This window comes from Leptonotus elevatus, chromosome 2, assembly GCF_054856555.1.
Source record: "Leptonotus elevatus isolate MCC_2025b chromosome 2, RoL_Lele_1.0, whole genome shotgun sequence".
Lineage (NCBI taxonomy): Eukaryota > Metazoa > Chordata > Actinopteri > Syngnathiformes > Syngnathidae > Leptonotus > Leptonotus elevatus.
In genome coordinates this window covers 30,074,443-30,092,742 of record NC_141240.1, presented here as the reverse complement: position 1 = coordinate 30,092,742, position 18,300 = coordinate 30,074,443, and the positions used below count along the sequence as shown (strand labels likewise).

The window sequence follows — 18,300 nt, the reverse complement described above, 5'->3', positions numbered from 1 at the left end:
TAGCTGAAATACAAAGAATTCAGGACAAAGAGATTTGCTTCTTCATGTTCTATTTGAAGTTGATATGACTGAAAGCGTGAAAAGACCTATGCAGTACTGTGTGTTTTCCACCATTTTAGTTTTCCTGATCCTTCTGTTGTGGCTAAAACGACGCCCAATAACACACTTAGGCAACCGGCGTGAGTCCCTGATAATTTCTACGACTATGTCAAGGGGTAAAGTTTGGTGGAGAACCCAAATGCAGGGAAGCAGGGCAAGGAGGCAGAGGTGATGGACAAAAAAGGAATTTAATCATTCAAAACAAAAGCGAACTCCAAATGGCAGTAAAACAAAACGTGGGGAGGACAGCAAGGCAAAAAATTTGGCAGCATGACAGGAGGAAAATGACAATGAACCAACACAGACGGAGGGGAGACAGGAGACTAAATACACACACGCTAATGACACAACAAGACACACCTGGGGCAAGACACGAGTGGCTGAGGGCACTGATTGGTTGACACGAGGAAGGGCGGGATTACACTTAACAAGACCAAGGGAGACACACAAGGAAAAACAGAACCCAAACATGACAGATTACAACATGCAGTTAGCTAGCTCTGACTATACCCCATATAGGCAGCTTGATGTCACAATTTGCATGTCCGCTAGCTTAAAGGAGCCCTGGGAGCCTGTTAGCTTGGGAGCGAGTGCCTCGTGTTGTGACATGCAAAGTCCTGTGACCGCCGATAAAAAAATAAAAATAAAAATCCAGCCACCAGAGTCTTGAAGCGGATATAATGGGAAAGATGCTGGACAAAGTAGCATCCATTTTTTCAAAGGGGCGTGGTTTCAAGCATTAATTGGATACACCTACAGAATTTGAAAGTAGAGACAAATCCTTGATTTTCATGAACAAGACTCTTTTCTGTGGTGTGTCAAATTCACAAAACATACTGTTTATATTTTCACTTTAAAAGGACTAAAATGTGTGACTGAAGATGGAATATCTATTTTCAAATGCTTTTACAGCCGTACCATTTGGAATTTGACCAGTATTATTGGGAAAATTCTACCTGGAAACCAGACTCATCGCTGGCCCAGCGACTGAGTCTCGACACAGTCACCATCAAGCGCATTCCTGAGGCGGGGCAAACCTAACCAAACAGATCGTGGAAAGAACCAATCAGCGAAGAGCGGAAGTTCCATCTTTTGGAACTTCTCTTAGAAACTTCCTATATATTTTGAAGTAATGTAGTTGCTGTAGCTGGTGAACAAATATAGCCTCAGACCATGTGGGTAATAGGGGGTTGTGTGCATACTGGGTCTTGCTTGCCAGGCTAGGACAATTTGCCTCTAAAGTTGTACCCCCCCCCCCCCCCCCACACACACATACACACAATTGAAGGGAAGTTAGTTTTTACAGTGTTTTTTTTCTTTTACTGTAGGTAGCTATATTATATCAAACTACCTATTACCGGTATGTTAAATCATGGCTGATGTTAAAAGGTTGCTTAAAACACTGCCTGTCAAGGTTTTATGATATATTACTTTCAGTTGTTTGTTTTCAAAACACAGCAAATAAATTACAAGTGTTCATCTTTAGAGCTTGCATTATAAAATAAGTGACCAAGATTTTTTCTTTCCATGTGAGATATTAAAAAACTTCTCTGGAAAAATACTGCGCATCTATAAGCCTGTGCCCTTAACGATTAAAATTCACCTTAAATCTGTAACATGAGCGTGATGAGATATTTTGATGTGAAATTGGGCAACGTGCCCATGCTATGACGAAAAAATTAGATTTATTTTTAATAAAGATGCAAGTCATCATTGTGACTTGATTGAGTGAGTGAGTTTCCATTTATGAGAACCACAGAGAGAATCTCACAGTAAATTGCCCAGTTATTAAGACAAGGCTCATTTGAGACATTGAACATTTTTTTTATATTTCTAGATTCGTCTGCTGAACAAAATATGAGCCATTAGTTTGAATTTGACTGCTGTTAGCTTCCTTTCATAGTCAACACAAGCGTAATAGAATCTGACAGAAGCAAACTGAGCTGTCTGCAGCCATCCTTCTGTGTTGCTCATGAAAGAAATGCATCCATGCATATTCTATAGCCCCTATGGTCTTCAGGGTCACAGTAGAATCTGTGGTCTTTAACGGCTGACTTTGGCTAGAAGGTGGACATCCTGGATTTGTTCTTGCTGGGCCATTTGTGAGTGGGAATCCATCCCATAATAGCTGGTTTCAAAGTAGAGTTACCATTTATATATATATATATATATATATATATATATATATATATATATATATATATATATATATATATATATATATATGGGGTAATTCCTCCTCAAAACCAACATGCAAAAAAACCAACAAAAAAACTAACTCCTTTTGGTACAGTTACACGGTACACACAATAAAGCACAGCAGGTCTTCTACATGCATTAGGCTACTGCATTACACTTACTATGTCATGATAGGGTGTGCGTGGGAGCGGGTGGACCCAAATGCGGGGAGAAACAGCAGGGAGACAAGAATGGAGAGCTATGTGAGGAACTATATTAAAACAAGTAGAGACAGGTGAGTAGACGAGGACGGTGCGGGGCGAGAGAAGGTGGGTCGCCAAGACGGGGCGGGGTGAGAGGAGACGGGTCGCCAAGACGCGGTGAGAGGAGACGGGTCGCCGAGACAGAGCGGGGCGAGAGAAGACGGGTCGCTGAGGCGGGACGAGAGGAGGCGGGTCGCCATGACTGGACTGGATGAAAGGAAACCGGTCGCCAAGACTGGACTGGACAAAAGGAGGCTGGCAACTTGGCAGAACGTGGGCAACTTAACTGTGACGAGGACAACTTGACTGAGACAAAGATGACTTTAACTGGGGCGATGAGGACGAGGAAGACTTGGCAGTGAGGACGACTAGACGACTGAGACGTGGACGACTTAACTGTGACAAGAGCTTAGCTTGGCATAAACGAGAAACACAGACTCCCACACGTAACGTCGACATCGACAATGCTCCAACACAGACTGGACAAACACAACCGACTACATACACCAACATGAGACACACCTGGGGAACACAATAGGCTGAGGGCACTGATTGGTGGGCGTGATCAGACATAACTAGACAGGGGAAGAACTAAGGAACACATGACAAACACCAATCACAGACGAACCAACAAACACACCCAAAATAAACAAAACCCCAACCTCTACAAAACCAACACGACATACTATAACATGATTGCAACAAGGCATACATGAGAAACTGATTTTCCTTCAAAATTTTATTTTTTCCATTATGTGCAAAATAACAGTTAACAAAAACACCAGTAACCCCAAGCTCCATCTCCTAATATTTTCCCTCATTCCCTCACATCTAAATGCAAAACCTCAATTTTAACTACTTTAGAATATAACATTAGAACTTTAAAGATATAAATAAGTAAGATAAATTAACAAAAATAAGTCCAAATGACTCTTACATTGTGCACATTGAAATGGAATATACTTTGAAGATAATGTAAACATTGACTTTTTTTTTTAAATTGCTTGGACATCGAGTTGCTGCACTTTATGACAGGAGGTGCAGCCTAGATACCCATTTAGATCATGAAACCATTTTGTTGTTGTTGCAAAACAAGGGTTAGGGTTTCAAGCTAGGCTTAGTGCTGCTTAATGTGAAGTGAGTTGTCATCCTACAGCACTCCTATGTCGAGTTTTTTTCTCATAATTCAAAGCACAAATCAGCCAAACGGTGACTTATATCTTGAAAATCATTTACGTTGGATCCCTCATATCTCAAGGCACAACTGTACAGAATCAGGATGTCTTCTGCCTCTCATCCAAAGTAGGTTACAGCTCAGCCGACACGCAAATAAGGATAAGCGCTATAGAAAATGTTTGAATGGATGCCCAAGTTTATTTCTTATAGTTGAACTCGGCTACAGTTGGGAAAAAGTGTGTAATCTGTTTCCAGCAAAGGCGCTAATCGGCCAAACAGTGCGTGTCACAACAAGACATGGGCAAGCCTTAATCATCCAGCTGCAGCAAATTAATTACTACAATCATCTACCCACAGCAAATTAATTATCACAATCAATCATCACAAATTAAACTGGACCCTAAAATAGCCCTGCGGTCAACCAGCAATCAGCCTTCCTGGCCTCCCCGCTTTGTGAGGCAAACATACCTAAACACACACCTGAGGCAAACATGGCCGTTAGTGCAGGCGGCATGAGATATGTGACTTTAGTTGCTCATTTGCCTTTTTTTTTGTTGTAGTAGTGTAGAATAAATAATCATCCCTTGACAAAGATTATAATTTAATGTTTGTGATTATGATTTTGAATCTTTTTGAGGATGACAGCACTGTTTAGCACACCACTGAAAAGGTGCACGCACGCACACAGCTACTTGTATGCGTGTTTGTGAGAAAAAAGGAAAAATTTAATATTATAATATTTGTGATTCATCAGGCATGAACATCTACTAGCTAGCTAAAATATCGCCTGTATTAGCATTTTAAACTGACTGAGTGATTTCTGACCCCAACCTGTTACATGCTTCTATCTGAAAAATCGTGAACTTAATGTCTAGGTTGGATGTATAAGAATCTAATCACCGACCGACTGTCAAATGAGTAATAGTGGTGCAATTCATCCTTCAATGATTTTCAGTGGGGAGAACTAATAAACTTTATCTTCAAATGTGTTTTTATTTGTTTAGTTTGTTTTGTTTTATTATTATTTTTCCTTTCTGACACATTATTACAGGTTACATCGATCCCATAATATAATTTGCAACATTGACATCCGATAGAAGGGCTGACGGGTAGAAGCTATGGCTTATTAGTAACCCGCCCCCATCGATTCTTACTATTCGCATCAGTCATATACATTGATTATGATGGTCATTGATTCATATCGTTATCAATCCCAGACTTAAGTCTGCACACTCCTCGCTCAGTTCATCTTGAGTAATGTCTGTGTGTAAATTGCAGCTAGTACCAATCATTTGGAATTGGTAAATCGGTTCCCGGACGCCACCAACCGATTGAGTAGCCTCCGCCGGGTCAATCCCGGATCCATGTTTACCAACCCATTGTAAATATTTACAGCAGTTATATTGCAGACACAATACAACCTTATCACGACAGCCTTGCATGTAACATCAAATGTCCAAACAGAAATAGAGCCAGACAATATTTACATTCTTACAGGAACAGCAATACATGTTATCAATGCAGTGTTAGTTATTGTCTCTCAAACTCCGCCAATTCTCCCACGCTTTTCACGATCCGTATTTACTTCTAAGAAGATGAGTTTTCTTTGTTTGGATGAAGATCCGACAGTCTTTTGTCCATGTGTTCTCGATAAATCCAGTCTTTCTCAATTGTCGCGCCCTTCTGGCAATGTCAGCATTTCGTTTTGTGAGATTTTCATTGACATAGACATGTTTACCTTTAAGCTTGTAGTAATTTCTCAAAAGAGCAATATTTTTCTTCCTGTCAACAAACCTGATCAGAACTGCCGGTGGTGGTGTCAAGTTGTCACTTGCTGTTCGACAGTCTCGTTTGCTGAAGCTTGGTCAGAATTAACTGCACGAGGGCCGCGGCGCAGTGTAATCTGGATACCTGTAACTATCACATCGTTGATTTGGAGATTCTGTTCCAAATCATCCACTTTTTGTTCCAAGGTGACAAAGCGTCAATCTTTTTCTTGTGTCTCTTTCTTCAACTGCTGAATTTCCAGCTGAAGTGGCTCGATGCTCTTTTTCATTTCAAGTATTTCGGTGACCATTTCTTTGAGTTTTGCAAGAAAATATTTTATCTCCTCAATTTCAGTAGCTCTTTTTCTGCCAGGCATATTGCAACAATGTAGTTAAAAATCCCAATGTCAACAAAATAGTTAGAAGTCATGAGCGAGTGCAGGAGCAAGTACAGATGCGTCCTTCCTCGACTGATTCGTCCTTTGAATTAGGGTTGTTGTTGGGAGTTATTTCATTCATAGCTGATTCACTTCTGAGCAAAATATTTCATATTTTAACACTCTGAACTATGATTTTAAAAGTGATACTGCTCTTACGGTTTCCTATATTGCTTACTTTAACCTTGCTTGGACTTTTCTCCTCACCGCTTGCCTGCCTTGAACTCACCCACTCACTCCACCTGCAGAGCTGAGCTTGACTGCCTGTCGAAATGTCTGATTTATCTGTGCACATGGTTACATTTAAAGCAATAACAATCAGAAAAGCTTTTTAAAAAAACGGTACAGATTAAGGAAAGACGACTCAACTTTATTTATACAGCGCTTTCACAGAAATCACTAATCAAAGTCAATAATCAAAATAACAGCCATATATCATGACATCAAATCATCTTTTGTTATTGAAACACTAAAATAGCTCCCTTTTCATTGGCAGAGTTTTATTGTGTCTTGATGCACATGTTTGAAGCTGATGGCAGATGAGAAGAGCAAGATTTACGTCTCCGAAGACCAGAATGACGGCGCCGAGATCATAGATGTCGATGGCTGGAACATTGAACATTATGTCACTCACATTTGCTACAAGCCGAGTTGAAAGTAAACAAGCAAGCGTAGTTTTTTTTATCAGCTGAAAGTTCGTCCGTCAGGGTCTACAGTTTGACTGCAAAACCGGATGTTGCATAATATTTGGAGCGATGTTGGCCACTGGTGGAGTTTTCTTGACGGCTCATCCAGTTCTGCGTCACTGCAGAATGTGCAGATGCTAGCACCGATCCCAGTGGACTACGTTCTGGACTGGCCTGTCAATATGAGGGTCATTTAAGAGCACACCAAGTAAGAATTGATCACGTCAGTTACACAAGAGCTATACATAAACCACGACAGTATCGACGACCTTGTGCACAGATGAAAAAGAAAAAAATAAATAATCAAAAACTGTGTGTGAAACCAACAACAAAAATGTTTCCAAACTGCGTAAAACAACATGTGGAAAGTTAAATTAAAAGTCTTACAGCGTGGCGTAGTTTGACAGCCATCTGTTTCCCTCCTTTTTTAGTTCGTCACCCGTCTCTTCTGGTCTGCTCACACGTCTTAATCCCTCTCACTCATTTTTTGTCCCCGTCACTCTATGTGTTATTGTCGCTCCTCCGCTGTCTCGCTCCTTTCACTTCTCTCCTCTGGGCTCTGCTGAACTCGCGGAAACTGAGCAGACACTGTTGAGTTCCTGTGGGAGTCGACTTTGGCCAGATTGGGTGACATCCTGATGGCGCCGATGAGACAGAAAGACACACTCAAACACGCATACACTGACACTTGGCATGCATATGTGTGAGTGTGTGTGTGTGAGTGTTGAGGATTACAGGGAGTAGTTCATTGTGTGTGTCAGTCCCTTGATGGCCTTTAGCCCCCATCAGGGCATGCTCCGATACCACGGTCTGATTGGTCTCAAACTGCCCTGACAGGAAATCCATTTGTGTGCATGCATGTGTGTGTATGTGTCGCTCAGTGTGTGGGTGAGGCATGCGTCTGGATGACAGCTAAATTGAATGCCAGTGCCAACAAGGCCACGGGATCAAAATGAGAGAGATGAGCACAGTGCTGCATGGAGACGCAGCAGCCATTAAGCCATAGACAGGTGTGCATATGTGTGTGTGTGTGTGCGTGTGTGTGTGTGTCAAACTGATGGACTTTTAATGTGGTCCCTGATGAGGAGTCGTTGACATCAGTGGGAGGAGGAAAGAAGTAGGAGAGGAGGAGATGACTAAACAATGTCCTCTACAAAGTGAGATCAAATAAAGGTAGACTCTCCACTGGTCCATAAGCGTAGCTCAAATTTGATTTAATTTTATACTTACTGAAAGTTAACTCATTCACTGCCATTGACGGCTATTGACGTCAAAAATTCATTTGAACTATTTCTATTAGTTTTAAAAAAATTTCCCACTTTTGTTAACAAGAGTGTGAAAACCTCGATTTTTTTTATTGTACATTTAGAACAGATATAAATTTTGTGATTAATCGTGAGTTAACTATTAAAGTCATGCGATTAATTACAATAAAAAATTAAATGTCTGACGCCCGTAATTTTTAATAATCTTTTATTTTTATTATTTTATTTATTTTTATAAATTAGGGGCATCAGGCGATTATTCATTATTTTTTTTTAATTAATCACATGACCACTAGTTAACTCAAATTTAATCACAACTTTTATATCTGTTCTAAATGTACAATACATTTTTTTAAAGGTTTTCATACTCTTGTTAACAAAAGTGGAAGAAAAATGCGAAACTAATAGAAATAGTTCAAATGAATTTTTGACGTCTATAGCCGTCAATGGCAGTGAATGAGTTAAAGACCTTGTTAAAAAAATCACAAGTGAATTAATTCACTCAGTTACATATGTTTAAAGATAATTGCTGAAAACACGTGGAAATACTGAGAATTGTGTTGTTCTGAATTGTGTCACAAAAACACCTGCAATGAACCAATGGGATATAAAACAGCCATCGGAGGCTTTAAATGGATATTCCCATAGCCAAATGTATTTGGTATGGTGACATTTTTTGGCTTGACCTACAGTTGTGTGGACTGACCTTCACCACAGAAATTTGCTGCCAATTTTCTATGGAAGACAGATTATAAATCAGGCTTGCCTTCTGGCAAATGCTACTTTTTTTTATTTTTTTAAGGATGTCTTTTAAAATGACTATGCAGGTTTCATCAGTTGTCCTCCACCCAGTCAAGGCTACCTTTTCATTAAGTTCCCGGTAGCCACTGCTGCACTGTTTGCCCAAAAGTTTGCGCATCATGCGATAAGGGCAAGTTTCTTACATTCTATCAGGTGGAGGCGGCTGCTGAGTCCTGGAGACTTTAAAGCACATTATTTTGGCCTGTGGTTTGCTGTGGATGCATTGGGCTCCAGACATTTCTGCTTGCCTTCTGTAGATAGAATGTGACAAGAGCCAGTTGCATACACACTACACGGCGCACTCGTGAAAGCATTTGAAGTGACGAGCATGAGATGCCGAGAATACATACACATCTCGTTCCACTACGGACCCCTCCAATGTGTTATTGTGTAATGTCAGGTGTCCGTGACTGATGTGGAAAATATTGTGACTACATTTTCTTGGGCATCCATGCCAATCACGGTCTGTCACATACCTTCCCGTCCCATGTTGTCTCACGAGTCACGACCATCCTGTTTAGCTCACAGTGGAAATAACTGAGGTTGCATTGGTCGCCACGAACATAGTGTAAATGCTGCTATATTAATTAATCATCCTTGGATTGGAAGCTTTCTTGCCTCATGGACATTTTAGAATTTCCTATTAAAAGAATAGTTTGTTACATGAGGGCTCTCTCTGTCTCTCTCTGTGTCTCTCTGTGTCTCTCTGTGTCTGTCTCTGTCCGTCTCTCTCTCTCTCTCTCTCTCTCTCTCTCTCTCTCTCTCTCTCTCTCTCTCTCTCTCCCAGCCTTTCTTCTGGGTGGTGTTTGAGTGTCCAAGGTCACCCACTCCACTGTTGAGCCGAGCCTCTGCACTGACACCGTTTGATGTTGTCAAAGGAGGGGGGAGGGTGGTGGTGGTGGGTGGGGGTTGGGCAGAGGTGTTGAGACGAGGAAAGAGGGCAGCTTTTGAGCATAAAGACGCTTTTCAATGGGATTATATAATAAGTATAAAAAGGAAAGATGATATGTATTTATTTCATTTATTTGATTTCACAGTTATTATTATTTATGTATTTATTATGTATTTATGAATTTAGATTTCACAAACCCTAATTTCAATGAAGGACGAAGTGGGACAGTTTTTTTTGTCCTAACTTTATACATTTTACAGACTTCTTTTGTGCTACTAACTGAGGCCTTTTTTAATCTGACACCTGGCAAATAGACCATATTACAAAAAAAACTTCAAATAAAACTAATAAAATTTAATAATAATAATAACATTAAAAACACATAATTTTCATAAAAATAAAAATACGAAATAGCAAACCTCCTCTAAAAACTAATTACAAGAAATTGATTTTTGAAAACAAAAAGTCAATAAGAACAACTCAGTACTGTAACCTTGGTAAGACTAAGTTTTGACACCCCTTAAGGCAGGAGTCCTTTAGCATGAAGAACCTGACGTACAAAAAATAGTAGATTTTTTTAAGTCAGAGATGACATTTTCCTCCCCAAGGCTGAGCAAAATGACTTATAAGCTCGTTTCCCAATAATATGTCATTTCAATCTGATGATAGAAAATTACACAATTACTTTCCATTGCACCTTCATGTAACAGCCTGCGGGCTGATTCTCCGAGAGGGTGCAAATGCAGGAATGGAGTTACAGTAAAGTACATACATATTGAAAAGAGTCACATTAGAGTCACCACTAATGTTACATTCGTGGACAAGCACTCACCCACACAATTGTAATTTGCTCAATAGGCATTTGATAGTCATAATGGCTGAGTCGTTGAACTATAGAATTATGCTGATTATACATGTCATCAATATGAGTGGCAACAGAAGTGAACACACCCTCAGTGTGACTGCAGGCATTGAGAAAAAGGCAAACAAATGTTAGCCACTGTGAGCCAGATAGATTGGTCATGTGGTAAATTTGTGGGCGTGGCATTCGCCTATTAGAGTGTATTAGCCTGTGGCTGATGTATGGAGACTTGTCAGGGATATGAGGTTTAGATAGGCCGCAATCCGAGTTAGATAGAGTTTGTGTAATGGAATCCACTCGCCCATCACTCGCTGCGGGCCGCAGTGGGTGGGGTTAATTCAATTGCTTCCATCCACACCTCACATTGGTCTGTGGCAAGGAGATAAAAGATGGAGTTCTTCACAGAGGAATGAAGCTGGCAAATCCATCAATCAATCCAAATGCTGTTTTCATTCGGATAATTTGTGGTTGAGTACATTGAGATCACCATCATAGAAAGAGATTAAATAAAGCTGATCGCGTGAGACCTTTAGGCAACCCGCAAAACTGTATGCTAAACTAATTTGAAAAAGTTCCTCAAGGGTGGCCTTTAATTTGGGGTTTGGGGAGTTTTCATAGGACGAGAATTCTACAGAGATCCATTTGGAGAATATGTCGCACTTTAAATGTTAAATTACCATGCGTAGTGCATCCGGGAGTTCTACTGATCTTCAAGAGTTACGCGTGTGCATCGATAGGCGATATTGGAGAGTGTGTTTTTGCATTCACTTTTTAATAAATCAATTACAAACAATTTAATCCGGCTACTGTGCACATAATGAGATGCTTAAAGCTGCACTTTGTAAAAATGTGCCCAAAAATATCTGTGCCTTTTTATCTAAACATTTATGATTGAAACCTTTTTTAATTCGTAGATTAACACCTTGATGATGATGTGACGTCATGCCCATTGTGTATGCGAAGAAGGGAAAATGCCTGAAAGCTGGCTATGGCCATAACAACAATGGGGCAGATTTCAAGCCTAATTTCCCAGCTACAATCAAATCGAATGCCTCTAAAGGTTATTCTGACAATCATTCCGTGCTGAGGGGTGTGTTGGGAGTGATCTTCCCTCCCCGATTTGTTCAGAAAAAACATCAGGGCCGACAGTTGCAAATCGTTAACTCTCAATTAACTCATCTCACCTTTAAATAGCACATTCGCAACGGCTGCAGCTGTTCCACAAAACATAAAACAACACAAATAATACAATCACAAATAACCAAGCAAAAATCGTTTCCATTGAAAATACAACAAAATCATTCACATTGAACACTTGAATCAAAAGGTGTCGTTTTATTCTCTCTTGTTGCGCATGTAGTTTAAAGCTGTTAGAGATGAGAGAGGAGTAAAACTGCGATCTCCATTGACCAGTATGAGGGGAGTGAGATTATAGATATCACGATCCCAGTGTGCTTCGTGTCACTCATGTTTGGCGAGTACAAAGGTAAACAAGCAACTGTAATTTTCTAACGGTTTGTCCTTTGCGAGTAACACACATACAGAAAGAATAGTTCTATTCAGTTCGATTTAGTTCTCTCATTCAGTGAGGTCCAGTGAGCTCTAGGTTTGGGTCGTAAATTGAGACGCACACACCAATTATAAATTTGTATATCGGCAGGCGAGTGTACAACACATCCTTGGGTGACCATATTTTCATTTCCTAAAAAAGAGGACACTCGGCCCGACCGAGATACACGATACTCAGTTTACTCCAAGATGCCATCCATTCAAACTATTTTAACGTATGCCTCCTCTGTATGGGTAGGACATAAAGCAAACAAATTACTCTTTTGAAGTCTTACTTGACAAAAATTATTATGACACAATGTTGTAAGTACATTTTTTTGCTCCACAATCAAGTTATCGGGGCAAGCGGGGTTCATACCCATGGCCTCCGGTGCGACAGTTCAACACTTTGCCACTCAGCTAAATAAAGTTCAGGGCCACCGTCACAGCCTAGGACACAATTTTGACCTACTGTGGACCTGCCCATCACGGTGAACACGGTGCAGTGCACTCCGCCTCCCATTTACCACACAACGAAAACCGGACAATTTCATTATTTTATAAAAACCCGTCCGGACGCCTGGAAAGGATGTAGGCTAATAAAGTGGACATCTCCCTGTAAAACTGTCTAATTACTCACAAAATCAAGCTAGCAACAGCAATGCCAAACATCATGTAAAATGAAACAGCGAGTTAACCGAAGCACATCTACAAATCCAATCTTTCCTTTTGCACCATTGTGTGTGAAAAGTATGAATCATTTTCTGTCACACTAACAGCAGTAGGAAAAACAGCCATATGTTTTGTCATCGTGTGTTCGGTTAAGAGGTTTAAAAAAAAAAACATGCCTATGAATAAGTGCTATAGGCCAGTAGAGTTAAGCGTGTCTCATTGAGTGCTGGTGTGGGCTGAATTGCATTTTAGCCCAGAGAACATTTAAATGTCCTCAAATACGCGAATAGATATGTGGAAAAGGCACGCGAGTCTATATTGAAGTTGTTTCAAGATGTATCTAAGTTATTTGATTTTAATGCACTGTTGGTTCGTCTTTGAGTAGAGCATATTTTGTTTCTTTACTTTAATATGTAGAATTGTTAATTTTAAGGGTGAGCACATCATATTGTGGCCCTTGTTTTCCTCTTGAAATACAGTACTATCAAGAAGAAAATGAGGGCCACCAGAACCCAAAACAAAGAGCTGACACGAAGCATCACGAAAGCCTGGGCTTCCAGGACCCCCAGGCAATGCCACGGCGCATCGAGGCAGTGATAAACGCAAATGGAATCCAACCAACTATTGAAGATTGACCTATTGTTTTGAAAATACCATCCATCCATCTTTTTTTCCCATCCAAAACACTGGGAAGTATGCATGGCGATTTCTTCACATTATTCTAATTTTTTGACTTCCTGTTTTCGTGGTCTTTATAAGATGGAAGCCCAAATAATTTAAGTGGGCCCTGAATCTATATTCTATACAAGTTTGACTTTTTGAATTGAATAATGGAAATTATTCAACTTTTCTAAACTTTTCGACAAATAATTTTAAAGAAAGAACCAGTATCCCAATATAGCATTTTCCCTCAAAATTGCATGAAATTAATGGCAATTTTCGATTACTTTTTTCCCAGTTATTCATATTTTGCACAGAACACACAATAAAATGAATTGTAGCAAATAAATGAAATGAAAAAGTCCCAATCAAAATATGTGGTTGTACTTTAATGGGTGGCTGCCCGACATGTATGTATGCCTTTAGTTCATGATCGGCCACAAGAATCGGCCGCCATTGTATGTGGTGATACCTTGAAATAAAACCGATACCAATAAGTGGTGTCGGTACTCGCCCATCCCGATATATATATATATATATATATATATATATATATATATATATATATATATATATATATATATATATATATATATATATATATATATATATATATATATATATATATATATATATATAGGCCCAGCCCACCTGTAGGAGAATCCTCATGCTGTGGCAAAAAAGCAACTGTGACTAGTCTGCAAATACTCCAAATCAAACTTCGGATTTTGTTTGTCACGAGGCAGGAAAACAGCTGCTCTCTAATAAATTTCAAATGAACAACTGGAGGTCTCTCAGGTGCAACTCATGTCAGCGGTTGTCTAATCACGCTGTTTACTTGCAGCAAGCTGTGGGGCACAGGTTAAAAGCAACACTCAGTCTGACTCGGATTGAAATGGAAACAAAAAAACCCGAACACAAAACTCATTGTATCACTGGAGGCATTTGCAAGCAAGGCACATGCCTCAGGGGTGAGCGAGGTATCGTTATTCTAACTAAGTGACTTTTTTTGTTCGTGAATGTAGAGCAAACTTTTTCGGAATCCCTGCCATTTTCATTGCTTCGTCTCCTTCATATGTTCTCAAAGTCCATTGACTTGGGTAGACCCACATGTCCTCTGTCTTATTGTCATATTGAACTGAGCCAGGTCTCTCCCACCCCAGCCCTAAATATTCCCAGGATACACTACTGTCCTGTAGTTGACCTCCATCTTTCATTCTGCCCTGCTTCATCTTCCTTACAGTTCGTTAAGTTTGATTCTGCTTCCCATCTCTCCCCTCCCATGCTCCCTTTGCATTGCCTCCAATTTCTGCCCAGGGAAGGAATAACTTGTTTATGATGTTGCCGCCACAGTAACAAGCTTGGTTTGAATCTCATGGAGGGGGATTTAGAGTGCAAACTGCAAACATTAAAAAATAAAAGTGTGCATGTTAAGATTAAGAGCAAGGCAAGTGACTGATGAATTACTAACTGATTGACAGTTTATGTTGGGCAAATCATTATTAAACCCCCTTACCATTTACTTGTAATAATTTCTCGATGTTTCAATTCTAGGTTTAAATGCTCAAAATCAATGTCTATTTGTCCAATTTCTTGTAATTGTGCCTAGACTAATTCTATGCAATTATGAAGATTATGCTCTCCAAATTGACCTTAATTACACATTTTTAGTGTATTCAGGATGAAACAATTAGACTGCATTATTTCATAGAATTTTGTTTTTTACTGCACATGCAAAGTGCTAGAGTGGGAATTTATTGTCATGGATTTCTATCAATTGATTTTCTGTAAATCATAACTTATAACAATCAAATGAAGGCAAACATTTCCTTTTTGCGGCAACACACAGTATCAAATTTTTTCGCCAGTCTGTCCGAGGCAGGACTTGACATTTTTGGAGAATTACACGAGTTGAGAGTATTGCTTTCAAATAAGCAATTGGCCAATCCCAGGACATCATAGGGCATGCTTCCATCCCATTATTATCTTTCTTGGCCTCTGGAAATGATCAGCACTGCTGCCTCAGACCCTACCATCACATTTATATTTTTACACTCTAAAAAGAGTTGGGTTAAAAACAAACCAACTTTGGGTCAAAAATTGACCGATCCTCCACTTGGGTCAATTTGACCCAACTTTCAATCAAGAAATGGGTCTTTCAGCGTGAAACAACCCATACACATTGGTCAGATCCTTTACTTGGGTCAAAAAAATTGTGTCATTTTGTATAAAACAACTCAGACAGTTGGGTCAATTTGACCCATAAAGGGGATTGGTCCATTTTTGATCCATAATTGGGTTATTTTTGACCCAACTGTTTTTAGAGTGTATAATCAATGAAACTGGTTCGAAAATTTATCTTAGATATAATTCTTCCAATAACTCTGATGGGTCACCTTATCAAACGCATGAACAAGCATCTGATAATGTTTCGTGAGCCAAAAGAAGGGAAGGCCCAGCACCACGAATGTAAAAAATTGGAGGTGAGAGACAAGAGAAGCAATTCTCTCCAGCGACAACAGGACCATGTATAGACACCATTATATCGTTAATTTCCTCTGAGCAAGCGCTATTCACAGACAATCCGATCCATCAACGACTTGAGGGGGATCCACCTTGGTTACTATGCGCAGCTTGAATGACCACTCCCAAGCGCAGTCCTCAGTGGAGGAGAGAGCGAGTCAAAGCTACTGATGTTACCTCGGCGCACGGAAATGCTAATCTGATTGGATGCAGAGCAGAGAGAGGCTAATTTCATGAGACGGCAAGACACAAGATTGCGCGAGAATGGGAAGAGTCTCGGGAAGCTTTGAACATAATCACGGGCAACGCAACAGAATGAATTTGGCACACCACCATGTTATATGTCAGCTCGAGCGGTAATGAAGGGCTTTGCGTTGAGGTTGTTAAGAAGACTTCCAGCTGCATCAATTGTACTTTAACATTAATAAAAAAAAATCGAAAACATTATGTCGATACTAGTCGTTTTATACATTGAACTGGAACTTGTTTAAAATACACGAAAATTCAAAGCATGTTATTATTCTTGTGCACGCTTGGCTATGTCTAAGTAACATCCAGGTTTGTTTCGGGATTTGGTGTGTGTGTGTTGCTTACGATTGAGCTCGTTTGCCTCCAAGACAGTGACCCAGCAATTGACTTGGGCCAATTATACCACTTTCCTGTCATAGGCCATTAGTGTGGGTGTCGCATAATCAGCAAAGAGTGTGAGGGTGGCACGCCTGTGGGAGGTGAATAGGGGAAGCTGCGGGTTGCTGCCTGGAGTCTTATATAGCCCAAACACTTTTCACGCGCGTTGAGAGATAAACATCACTTTGGTTATGTGCCAGTATACGTTTAACAACATACAGTCCATGGACTGTAATGAAGTTGAAGGATTTTAAATCTAATTGATCATGAGTGAATCATCATCTTCTATATTCAAGTGTTTTTTTGTGGATTTCAATGTTATTGCTTTTATAATTCATTGCTTTGAATGATCAGGACTGGCATAGAGGCCACGTGCCCTAATTCTGAGGTTTCCTGCCTTTAAAAAAGATATAATTTTGTCAATGTCTATAAGTTAACTTTATGGACTTTGTTTTGAAAGTGAAACGCTGAGGGCCTTTTATGTTTAATTTATCGCTTTAACTAGCAGGAAATGAACTACAGTACAAGCCTAAAGCAAGGATTTCGTATCTAACCTCCACCAGCATTGCTATAGCGTTTGGCTAAAGAGAGACTAAACACGCACACACACACACACACACACACACACACACACACACACACACACACACACACACACACACACACACACACACACACACACACACACACACACACACACACACACGTGCGCGCACGCACACACAGTTGGGTTTACATGTCTAGTGGGGACATCTCATTGATATAATGCATTTCCTAGACCCTTCCCCTAACCCCAACCATCAAAAAAGATTGCCTACCTCCATTTCTTACCGTAACCTCAACCATAACCCAATTCAAACCTAAACTCTAAAACCAAGTTTTGAGCCTCAAAAAGAGGTTTGGACTCATGGGGACTACCAAAATGTCCCCACAAGGACACGTGGTCCCCACAATGATAGTAAAGACCCAGAAAATGGTCCCCATGATGTGATATAAACCCACGCACGCACGCACGCACACACACACACACACACACACCCCCCCCCCCCACACACACACACACACACACACACACACACACACACACACACACACACACACACACACACACTCACGACGGTAATCTCTTCTCTCAGAAGCGCTCAGTATTGTTTTAAAGCACAAATGGCATCCATAAAGCGCCCATGTGTGGGAGGAGGAAAGATTCCATTTCTTTTGTCTTACCTCTTGCAGGCGAACATGTCAATCCTGTTTTCTGAAGAAGGGAGCACATGCGTATTGAGCGAGAGTGTTACAAATTAGCGTGGGTGTTTAAATGTCATGTCCCAACATTGCATCACTAGCTTATGTCTCTACGCCCCAAGTTAAGCTAGCTCTGATTATCCGGAGTTTACAGAAGCTAATTGCAACAATTCTATAATATCTCAGTCAGGGTGATGTCAACGTCAAGTCATGTTGCTTTCTTAAGGCGACATACTTTTTATACCTCCAGGTACAAAAAAAAAAAATAAATAAAAAATCAAGATAGTAAAGCCCATTCATAATTTTTAACTTCTCGGAGATACAGCTAACTCAAGCTAGCAAGACACAGTTAGTTGCTACAAAGCCATACAATATATCCTGTTGTGCTGTACAATACTTAACTATATTTATAATTTCATATGCACCCGTGGATGAAATAGCGAAGCTTGCAGTCAGTGGGCCTAAAATGCACGTGAGTAATGTGCGTCATTTGTGCACATTCAAGGAAACGGGGGCAATATAGCCCCTCTCTCACTTTTATTTTCATCCACGTCCTCTCTCTGTAGCAACCTGCTTCTCTATTGACCCAGTATTTTTTTTATG

General features: G+C 40.1%; 1 long non-coding RNA gene across 1 annotated transcript; it reads right to left on the bottom strand.

Moving 5' to 3' along the window:
* Window positions 1-6,268: 6,268 nt before the first annotated feature.
* Window positions 6,269-17,806, bottom strand: LOC147179538 (uncharacterized). Its single transcript, XR_015094178.1, has 3 exons — window positions 17,680-17,806; window positions 6,993-7,240; window positions 6,269-6,779 (listed from the first exon to the last, which is right to left on the bottom strand). It is a non-coding gene; the product is annotated as an uncharacterized LOC147179538 (long non-coding RNA).
* Between the last annotated feature and the right edge of the window lie 494 nt (window positions 17,807-18,300).